Source organism: Diceros bicornis, chromosome 9 (assembly GCF_020826845.1).
Source record: "Diceros bicornis minor isolate mBicDic1 chromosome 9, mDicBic1.mat.cur, whole genome shotgun sequence".
NCBI classification, from domain to species: domain Eukaryota; kingdom Metazoa; phylum Chordata; class Mammalia; order Perissodactyla; family Rhinocerotidae; genus Diceros; species Diceros bicornis.
Window position 1 is genome coordinate 44290044 of NC_080748.1, and position 12572 is coordinate 44302615.

Below are 12572 nucleotides of genomic sequence, written 5' to 3' on the forward strand. Positions count from 1 at the left end.
TCTTTTCCATTTTATTGTGATTAGAGATCTTATTGTGATCCTTGACTTTGCCTTGAAAGAAAAACAACAGAACATTTTTCTCCATGAACTCTGCCCATTTTTAAAGTCATCTTTGACCCTCTAATAGCATAGTGCTATTTTAATGACAGTTGCTCATTCCAAATGGAACTACACATTCCTTCTTTCCACAGTGATTACTAGGGGCTTCTTATGAGGAGATATGAAAGGAGAGGACGACATATTTATGTTCCACTGCACGGTCATTGGGGTGATTGTCTCAGCAGGGTGATTAGAAATCTTTCTGTGAAGGACATTAATTGTGGTCCTTAGCACCTGCCCTCCTCTTCTACTTTCTCCCTGTACTGAAGGTGGGAGTGAGGGAAAAGGAGTGACTGGAAACTATGTTTCCTCATCTCACTTGCGAGTAGAGTTTTTCAATTAAGTTTAATCATGAGGGGCACTTCATAGAGATTTAGAAGACAAAAGAGAGATGCAGTCTTTCTGTGGTAGTAGCTGTGGAAAGATATGGGCATTGCCATATGGAAGACTTCTCTCCTTGACTTTCACATGTCCTCTTGAGACTCATCCATTTCAAGACTTCAAACAACCAAGATGAGCAATGAGAACTTCCAGAGTCTCTAGAAACCATCCTAGATGCCATCACTTTGGTTTTGCAGGCAGCTGAGATCAGTCGTAGTAGCTTCTCTGTGCCCCTGTACTTCCTGACCATGACTCCCACAATCTTCCAGTAGTTATAAATGTCTCTAATTCCCTGATTAAACATCATTCTAGAATTAACAACAAAACAAAACAAAAATAAAACTTGAGAGAAGTACTGGGTTGGGTAGTGTCCCTCCATCCTCAAATTCATGTTCTTTCCAGAACCTCAGAATGAGGCCTTATCTGGAAATAGGGTTTTGTAGATGTAATCTGTTAAGATGAGGTCATACTGGAGTAGAGTGGGCCCTTATTCCAATATGACTGGTGTCCTTATAAGAAAGAAAAGGAACACAAAGGCAGAGATACACAGGGAGAATGTCATGTGATGACAGTGGTAGAGACTGGAGTGACATAGCTCCAAGCCAAAGAATGCCAAGGATTGTTGGCCACCACCAGAAGCTAGAAGAGGCAAGGAAGGATTCTCTCCAGAGTCTCAGAAGGAGCATGGCCCTACTGACAACTCGATTTCAGACTTCCACTCTACAGAACAGTGAGAGAATAAATTTCTTTTGTTTTAAGCCACCAAGTTTGTGGTACTTTATTATGGCAGCTCTCGGAAAATAATACAAGTGGTCTCTGTTTTCCTGACTAAACGCTGACAGTTACAACTTATTTGTGCATATCCAGGCTTTCCAGGAGACAGGAATCAAAACAGATTTCTCAGAACAATCTTTCCTAAACTTTAGAAATGTATATATGTTTTTAGAGGCAGAATCAGTATAAATCTCAGTGCCATATAAAATTTCCATTTGAATTTATGTTTTCATATTTTCTCTCAGTAGAAGTTGGGATCTCAGACACTTGAGTGAAAGTTTACCAGTGCCTGTGATTCAGAAAATTTGGGGCAGGGGAAACTTTCTTTCAACAAAAGAGAGGACAGTAATGTGAAGTTTGTGGGGCCAATTCAGACAGCTGAATTCACCCTGGGAAGGTAACACTGGTGCTGCAAAGAAAAACGAAAGCGGCAAAAAGAAAACAAAACAAAAAACAAATTTATGCTAATGGCAGAGTGAAGAACATTTGATTGAAGTTGTTTACAATCAAATAAAGGCACATGATAATGCTTATTTAGCACTTACTAAGGCTGATATGCTTCTAAGCACATTCTGCCAATTAATCTATGTAACCTCGCAACAAGTTTATGAGGTAGGTACTTGGATTATCTCTATTTTACAGATGAGGAAATTTGCAGAAAAGGGATTAAGTTACCCTCCAAATGTCACCCATTGAAACATAACAGCAAGGCTGAAAAGAGCTCTGATTATCAGGCTACCTTGATCTTGCCGTAGCCCATCATTTCTTTACCAAGTGAAAGTGGCCGAGTTGGGGTTGAAAACCTGATGCTCTGGGTCAGAAACATGGCTCTCTGCAGCCTCCTGGTCTCGTATTTCCTTTCCTTCTAGACCACACTCTCTTTTGTTACTGAAGTTCCTTTCCCAAGTTATTTCTGATTTTCTATGTTCTGGATCCTCCTTCTTCTTTAGGTGCCAGCTACAATTGCGATATTGATCTCTAATGACATTAGGATTATCTGACCCTGCATAAATAACTTTTTTCCTGAGAGTAAGAATAGGTCAAACCAATTTCTTATTATTTGTTAAGAGAAAAGCTTAGAATACATATTTTTAGAGTGCTTGATTTCACCAGTTATATTATATTAATAATGAATTAAAAAAAGATGAAGCAAATAAGTTTGATTTACAGAAGATTTCCAACATTTGTTTTCCTTTTTTGGTGTTTCGTATGGCTCAACTGAAAAAACTTAAATTTCTGAGGATCTAAATGATAAAAATACCTTAAAAAGATTAAATTCCAAGCTCCCAGAGAAGCACTGACATTGTTAACATCACAGGACAAATGCAGAAAGCCAATTTTTTTTTCAGTGACAGAAATTCTATTAATAAATAAGGATAAATCGTAGTGTCAAGAATAATGTTCTTATAAAGTGTTTTTTTTTCCTTCTGGGAGCTGGCCTGGGAATGCTGCCATGTGCCTGAGAGAATGACTAATTTTTTTTTTTCTTGTTCAATGTGATTCCCATATTAACTGGAGCATTTTTTATTCATGGTATAAATATTAGTGATAGTGTTTCCAGATAAGATTAAATCACAGTCACTAATATAACGAAATATGGGGAAGAGACTAGAATAATCAAGTTTAGTGTTTGAAAAACCAATAAGCTTCCCAGTATCTGGCAAATCCAGGGAAGATAATGATTGGGAGACCCACAAGAAAACTAGATTGTATAAGGATTAGCCTTATTCATAAAGTAAAATATGTAGGAAAAGCAGTATCAAACACAACATTCATGTACAATTGTCAAAGAAAAACACACTGCTTTCTTAGTTCAGGATGCTATAACAGAATACCATAGACTGGATGGCTTAGAAACAGCAGAAATTTATTGCTTATGGTTCTAGAGGCTGGAAGTCTGAGAACAAGGTGCCAACATGGTCAAATTCTGATGAGGGCCCTCTTCCCGGTTGCAGACTGCTGATGTCTCCTTTTATCCTCACAGGGCGGAGAACAAGGAGGGGCAGCAAGCTCTCTTGTGACTCATATAAGAGCACTAATCCTGTTTATGAGGACTTTACCCTGATGACCTCATCTCAGCCTAATGACCTCTCACAGGCCCCATGTCTTAATACCTTCACATGGGGGGAGGTAACGTTTCAACATATGGATTTTGGTGGCACCCAAACATTTGGTCCATAACGACTACATTCTCCAACTCCTGTTATTTTGATTTCTGAAAACATTGTATTTATAGGCTAGAACTTTATTAGAATCAGGACTATTCTCTGAATTTAAGAGGTAAATTTTTTTTTTTTCATGAGGAAGTTTGGCCCTGAGCTAACGTCTGTTGCCCGTCTTCCTCTTTTTGCTTGAGGAAGATTGTCACTAAGCTGACATCCCTGCCAATCTTTCTCCATTTTGTATGTGGGACTCTGCCACAGCATGGCTTGATGAGCAGTGTGTAGGTCTGTTCCTGGGGTCCAAACCTATGAACCCTGGGCTGCCGAAACAGAGCATGTGAACTTAATAACTACACCACGGGGCCGGCCCCTAAGAGGTAAATTTTTACCTCTAAATTTTAGAAGTAATTCTTTATCAAAATCTGACAACTCAAGAAAGCTTAGGAGATGCTTGCTAGCCCTTTTGAGGACCAACAAAGGCCAACTGTGTTGATCACTGCCACATAGAACTCTGAGACTTTTATGATGAAAAAAATTATGAACCAATCTGAAAATAAGAGCTCATGATCTGAAAATTCTGCTGTAAGTAATGAAATTGAAATGGAAACAGAAAGTTAAATAGCTTCTTTAAAGATCAACAATTGGAAGTAGCAGAGCAAAAATCTTATAGGGGCTTTTAATCATATCACTGATTTTTTGTAACACCATTTGGTAAGGAAATAACTCATTCTACTTGGAGAGATGATAATTTTCCTAGAGAGATATCTCCCAATATTATACTTAATTCTAGCTTGGTTTAAATTTTTTAAATTACTACCTTAAAACTAACTAATAAAGGGGCTGGCCTGGTGGCATAGTGGTTAAGTTCATGTACTCTGCTTCAGCAGCCCGGGGTCCGCAGGTTCGGATCCCAGGTGTGGACCTACACACCGCTCATCAAACCATGCTGTGGTGGCAACCCAAGTACAAAATAAAGGAAGATGGTCACAGATGTTAGCTCAGGGCCAATCTTCCTCACCAAAAAAAAACTAAGTAATAAAATTCCCTTGAATTTAGTGATTTACAAAATAGCCAAGATAAGACCAAAGCTATTCAACTTTTCATCTATGTAATACAATTTTTTAATAAAATTATTTGTTAAAATATTTAAAACTTTATAATAAAACATTAAGTTCCATGTGAATCAATGTTTATGCAATCTTCTGAAATAAATATGGAGATAAAAATATATATTGAAAAGAAAAAATAAAATATAAATAACTTCTAAAGAAATCAAAACTTAGGATTTGATACTTTTGGAATGATGAAAGGAACAAGTTTTTAAACTAAAGTGTATTGTCAGGCAACAAGTAAGGAGAATTACCATCTTCTCTGCTTGCAAGGATCTCAAGGCTAAGTGCATTTCCAGTCATCAAGGGTAAGACAGCTGACCTTAAAACTGATTTACAGAGGTCTTCAATTCTTTACAGGATTTTATGAGCATTTATATTGCTTTTGTACCATAGGCAACAAAATGGCAATGGTAGAATTGTCCTTTTAAAAAAAAGTATTTTTCCTCATTTCAAAACAAAAATGAGTTCAGACATAGAGCTACAAAGTCTAAAAAAAGAAAGATAAATGATTCTAGAAATGAGTGGAATACAGTACATATGTCTAAAAATGTACATAAAATATAATATAATAATTAAAATAAATGAGATATATAGACAGGAAATGACTCCAAAATTTTTAAGAATAAATGGTTTGGATTTAGAAACCTAATGTTTTTCTGAATGCAGATGATTAATTTCTGTTTTTTATGGGAAATATTATGTTCTTCAATAATATATATTACCTATAGGGACCAAAAGCAGATAAAATTTCTATTTTCTATTGTTTTGAAAAGAAAGAGTGAGTCTTTCATTAAGGATATTAAATGTAGAAATTCATTAAGAACTCAACCCTATGTTTTTTGAACAATTGTATGCTAACATCATGAACAGGCATATATTTATAAAACTCTCAAGGATGTATAGTTTTAATATCAACACTATAAAATATGTCATTCATATATGAAGTAGCATTACTACAAAAAATTACAGATGAGTTGGTTGGGTTGTAATAGTTCTCTCTGCAAAATTGTGAAATGCATAAGGAAGTAAATCATGGATGAATATGTATATGTACTATGATACTGTGTTGTGCTTAATATGGGCCTTGGCACATACTTTGTTTAAGAGAAGAGTTTTGCAAATTGTGTTATAAGAATTTGATGTGTACCAAAAAGTTCTGGTTGGAAGAGGAGATGAATGTGCTATTTAAACACGAAACACCAGAGGTAAAATCTATCTACTGACAGTAGGGAAGGTGGCACCCTCTATCACACCAGGAGAGAGATGACTGGGTATAGTGTAGAGATCTTTCCACAAACATATCTTGGGATCCTGTCTTCTTGTATATGCCTTACAACAACAGGGGAAAAAACCTTAATCGTTTGCTGTAAATGTGACAGTTACTTAAGGGAGTAAAGAGCTGGTCTATTAATTTTTGAGAGGAGTGTGTGTCTCTATGTGCATGTATGTATATATTTGTGTGTGTGTGTGTGTGTGTGTGCGCTTTAATATTTACTTGTGGATTTTTTTTTTCTCCATACATCTTCATGGGCTCCTGTTTGCAAGCTCAGAAGTAAGGGCTGGGATAGGGATAAAGTGTTCCACATAATTGAATAGAGAATGAGTATATTGAAATTGAGTGAAAAAAAGATATGAATCTAGGCTAGGTGCATTTGGAAAAGAATCAAAGAGAAGTGCAGCGATGCTGAAATGCTGCTGAAAGGGGACAAATAGGAATATACATATATCTAAGGGGGATTTTAAAATTGGGTTTCCTGTGGGTTTTTATGTAAAGTAAAAATTTTAAGGAAACTTAAAAGTGCAGTGTCCTGTGTTAAAGTTAATGCGGGAATAAAAAAACAATCAAAGTATGGTTGACAAGCAGGCATGAAAGTTGGAAAACATAAGGGTCTTAATATCTAGATTATGGTCAGATAGTTTGAAAAACATTTGACTAATTGCTACAAGGAAGTAATAACAAATCATTATGACTATAAACTTAGACTTTTTGTGATTTTTTATGATGCTATTGTCTAGGCTATAATAACATTTCTTCTGAATGTGTAGATAGTGAAAATTTGAGCAATACTTTCAACTCAGCATTTTTTTGCATCATTGAGTTAGACATAAACATAAAATAAAATATCTTTTTTTCCTTTTGAATTCTTTAAATATTCTTTGATATTCACTGAAGTAGGCTAACTCTTTCAGTCTTTTTATCGTTTCAAATAACATAAATGGTCCAGAAAAATAATAAGAACTCAAAGTTATCTTAACGAATGAATTATATCAATCAATAAGCATAAAGGGACATAGGTAAATCATTTTAAATGGATGTGAAACTTAACTACTTTACTTGTTTCAAATGTATGTTTTATTCAAATGTATTTAAACCGTGATTTTCCTAGAGAATTTACTTGTTGCTACTCATATGTGTCAAAGATGAATGAGAAAGCTCCTTATAAATATTTGCTATCAACAGTTTAAATATAGATAAATAGGGATGCTTATCTTTGTCTGTAAGATGGACCATGGATGTTGAGCTACCAATTGACAGAGTTATCTATACAGGCTTTTAAATAATTCCTCTATTTTCAAATTTAAGTTTTACCACCCCCTTCTGCTGCTCTATCTATATCTGAGCCCAGAGTCTGTCTGTGGTTTCTTGGATAAAGTGCACCCATTTATCCTAAGCTTTGCTCTTCTGGTTTTATATGTTAATGTGTTTTTATTTCCATCCGTTTCATTTTTAACACATTTTTATGGATTATGTACTTATGTATACAACTAGATGAATTTTCACAAAGAAAATATGCCCATGTAGCAGCACTCAGGTATTGAAATGACAGGTTGAACCATATGAAATTGCCAGTATTGACCATTTTTGAGCACAAAAATGATAAATTTATGTTCTTCAATTTAATATATTATTACCAGTACTCCAGTAGCTACCCAGTGTACCCTCCCAGTCAATAGTGCATCACCTACTTCACTCCCTGGTCTTCTGAAATGCCATAGCTTTTGACTGTTTTTGTAATTTATATAAATAGCATCATGTAATATGTATTATTTTCTCTCTCTTTTCTTTCATTCAACTTTATATCTGTGAGATTTATCTTTGTGGTTGGATATAGTAAGAGTTCTTTCATTTTCATAACTGTATATTTTTCCATCATATAAAAATACTGTGCATTATTCATTCCATTCTTGAAGAATAATTGAGATATTTTCCATTTGGGGTTATTACAGTTGACACAGCTTAAAGTTTTTTTACATAAGTCTTTGTGAATATATACACTCCTTTCTGCTCAGGATATTTCTAAGAGTGAAATTGATGTATAAGTACATATGTATTTGTTGAGCTTTCCCAGATACATCAATGATTTTCAAAATTGGGTGTGCCAATTTACATTCATACTAGAAGAGCATAAGACTTCCTGTTTTTCCACATCCTAGCCATTATTTAGTATTGCCATTCTTTTTAATTTTAGCTTTTCTGCTGGGTGTCTAATGGTATTAACGTTGGGTGTTTTATTTGAATTTCTCTGATGCTAATGAAATTGAGATCTTCTCTTGTTTACTAGACACATGGATATCTTCTTTTGTAAAACGTCTCTTTAAGTATTTGCTCATTTTATTTTTCAATTGGGTTATCTCTTTCTGTTATTGATTCATGGGAATTTTTAAAGTGTGTAGTAATAACTACTAAAACTGAACATATGTACACCTAAGACCAGCAATTTCAGTCCTGGATATATACCCTCAAAACTCCTACTCTTATGCATAGAAATGCATAACCAAGAATTTTATGGCATCATAATTTATAATAGTCAAAATCTTAAAATAATCTGAAAATTCATCAACCATTGAATAGATAATTAAAATATTGTATGTTCATATAATAGAGTATTATACAGTATTGGGAATGAACTTTGTGTTATAATGATGAATCTCTCAAATACAATTTTCTGTGAAAAAACACATATACAAAAGAATATAGGTCACATGTTTCCAGTAATAATCTGTGATACAGGTAAAATATGCTTGTAATGTCAGAAGTTATGATAGTGATATTCATGGAGTAGGTGGAGACTGAGAAAGTGCACAAGGGGGTCTCTGGTATGTTGGTAATGTTTTATTTACTGCAGTTTAACATTTTCAGGCCCAGTCTTTGAAAACATGAGTTTATTTCAAAATAACAATAAAGATTCAGATTTTGCAATTCACTTGTTTATTATAGCATTTCTATAGAATCATTAAGTTTAATCACATCAATTTCAACACTGTCTTATCCTAAAATAATTAAAATAAGTTGAGAAAGATTCTTGATGGACTTCAAAACTGCTAGACATAGCAATATTGTTTAAACCAATTATAGAATTTATTGATACTTCCAAGATCAATTGCTTCATGTATGGTTTGTGGAAGCAAGGAGGTAACTTTTATCATTAGCCAAAAATAATCTTAGCATAAAAGCACTAGGATTCACTATAGTTTTTAGATGGACAATATCGATACTTCATAACTTGATTTTTAATTTCCTCCATACTAATTTTCCATACCAGTAGCATGCCATACAATGTTAAAATTTATGATTAAAGTAATTATCTTCACTTCCTATTTCCCTTCAATCATCTTGGATATAGTTAAAACAAAATAAATAATTGTTTGTTTTTAGGAAGGCCTTATGCAACACATGTATGAAAACTGCAAAATACTCTTGAAGAGGCTGTGAAACTATTTGAATATTCATAAGTATAGAAGAATGTTTACAAGATTTAGTTCTAGAAGTGGAAGGGACAATATCTCTCTATAGCATACAGTACATGCAATTTTAATAAGTAATATTTTAGGAGAAAAATTATATAAAATAAAAATTCAAATCATAGGCAAGAAAAATCCCACCGAGACTAGTTAGAACAAAGTTAATATAACACTACTGGTGATAAATTCTACTGTTCACTAAGTAATGATCTAAAATCAAATGCTTCATTTAGCAGAATATAAAAGCTAAGTCACTTAAATACGTCATTTGGTCTGGCAGAAAGTATGTAACACTATATGGAACTAAAAATATATAATTTTGTACTGCAGAGAAATAACAATGCTTCCAGCTCCTGCAAACATGGAAAACTATCGCTGGCTTTTGGGTGCTTTTCTCGAACTATAGATGTAAAGGCGAATTAAATTTCAGGAACTAAGTGTTGCACATTAACCTTAGTTAATTTGGTTGTGTAGAGTTGTTAATTCCTTTAGTAAATAATTGTATCTATTGGTGAAGTTTGAAACAGATGGATTTACTTATCTCATATACCACCTTGCTAATAGTTTATAATGAAAGAGTTACAGAACAAATTTTGCCCTCACAAACATTATCAAACAAATATTTATGTATAAGCCAGCACACACACCCCAAAAAAGTTCACAAAACTTGTTCTATATAACCTGGTAAGGTATCAATTTGCTGTTCCTTAAGATACTTCAACCACTGACTTACAGGAAAGGTTCACTGAAGATTCATTTTCAGAGGCAGATTTCACTTACACTTCTGGTCAACATGAGGTAATAGGAAATCCTCCATAGTGATAACTGGACTCAAGATCATTTAGGGATTAAGCCACAGGTACCTTCCCTAAAGATACAGATTACAAGCATTGTTACCTATCTAGGGTGTCTAAAATATTTTAGCCAATACTCCTTACTTGAATACTTCTAATTTTGCTAGGGAAAACCCATAAATAATGTTTATAATAATTATTAATCAACAATTAGTTTCACCAATGAAAACCTATTTATGACCTGCACTCTGCTAGTTAGCAACATTTCTGGTCTTGATCAGAGATTAAGGTAGCTGAAATATTTGTATGAGTCATATCAAGGATTTGAACTTTCTGATAAAATAATAGTTGATCATCCCTGGAATGTGTATTAATGAGTACATGACTAGCTAATCTGAATTATAATTTAATTTATTTGAAAAATCCACCAATGTACATATACTTTTGCATGCATCATACGATACTGTCTGTGGAAACTCTTTTAGAGTACTTCATTGAAAATATACTGCCATAAAAATGTGAGAAACTCTGGAAAGGTAATAGACTGTTGAACTGCTATGCATTTATTTAAGGTATGGTTGGGTGAGACGGCTAAAGCCTGCTGAAGAGAGAAGTTGGAGGCAGTTCTAAAGGATAACAAGAAAAAAATTTTTAAGTTGTGGTAATACTGGTACACACTTATGTAGCTTCAATACAATAAGGGCCAGGACATTTATTAAAGAAATCAGCAGCAACTCATTCAGAACTACCCGTGTAGGTGTCAAGGAAGCCCTGTTGCTTAAGAAGAGCTGCTGGAGTGAAATGAGTGGGTGACCGTCTGTGCTACTTTTCTCTAGGAGTTTAAACGTGAAATTCTGGTTATAGGAAATGCCTGGTCAGGTGGCAGCAGGCAAGAGTGATCAAAAGTGCCCCTGTGAGGACTTCTGGTTTCAGCTCTGACATGTAAAGGGCTTGGAAGTTGTCACTTTCATTATTCCAACAATAAAATGCTAAGAAAGCTGAAAATAAACTCCTTTCCTTGGGACCATCAATAATGAGATTCTACTACAGAAATATTAGAATGGCTAAAATCCATAAACCTGACAGTATCAACCTGACAGATGCAAAACAAAAGACACTCTCCTTCATGGCTGAAGGTAATGAAAATGGTACAGACACTTTGTAAAGCTGTTTGGTATTTCTTACAGAGTTAAATATAATCTTACTATGTGATCCAGCTATAGCTGTCCTGGTTTTTACCAAAATAATTGGAAAACTTAAGTCCACACAAAAGCTTTTCATAAATGTTCGAGCAGTTTTATTCCTAATCATCAAAAACAGGAAAGAAAAAAAATGTCCTTTAACAGGGGAATTGGTTGACAAACTGCAAGACATTATGATCCATTTGAATATTATTCAGAGACAGGAAAAAATAAAAACTATCAACCCTAGTTGAAACTTAAATGCATATTGCTAAGTGAAAGAAGCTAATCTCAAAGGGGTGCATATTGTATGATTCCATTTCTATGACATTCTGGAAAAGGCAAAACTATGGAGATGTTAAATAGATCAGTGGTTACCCAGGGTTTGGGAAGGGTGGAGGTTTCAACAGATGAAGCATGGGGCATTTTTAGAATAGTGACACTATTCCATAAGACACTACAATGGAGGCTCCATGGCTCTATGCATTTGTCAAAACTCACAGCACAAAGAGTGAATCTTAATTTATGTGAATTTAATTATTTAGGAGGTCAGAAGATCCCAGCACCAGATATTTCTACCCCAGCAGGATATCTCAGATCATACCCTGAAAGGGATACCTAGTCTGATTTTACAGGTTTAATGAAACCTTTTCTAAGTGTAAAAACAAAGAGAATTCTCAATACCTTCTCTCTTCTTCCTCAGGTATTGATGAGTTTGAAACATCATACAGATTTTCTATGAAATATCAAATAACGGCACTTTTATTGAACACTCCATCCTTCACTTCGAGACATAGTCATCCCTAGCTCTATTAACTGATCTCCAATCTATTCCTTTTACAAAAACTCCAGACGTGTCAATCTCTCCATAAATTCTAGGCATAATCACTTTCAGTCTCATCCTAGAAGTTCTACCCCCTGAAAACATAAAATAACTAGGAACGTAGAAAGACACAGTGAAAAATCTGGTTGCCATCTACTCAATCTCAATGTCTATGTCTTTCAAAATCCCAAAGTCTGAAATACAAAACCTATTTTGTATTCTAGGAAATCTTTATTTAGGGTACTGAGGATATTTCCTCATTCAGAGTTGGCAGTTCCAACACATCTATGCATCTGTTTGTTTTGTAAGTAAATGCCATGCGTGAGGATACCAAAGCAAAAGAGAACAGATTCTGGTATCTGTTTCCTTAAACACTTTTAACTATTTTCCTTATGCCAATGGCTTCCTGGGCAATTCAGATAATCAATGACTCACCTATGAAGAAAAAAAGAGAAAGTGGTAAAGAGAGATAAGTATACATAGTATTTACATGAAAATAGAAG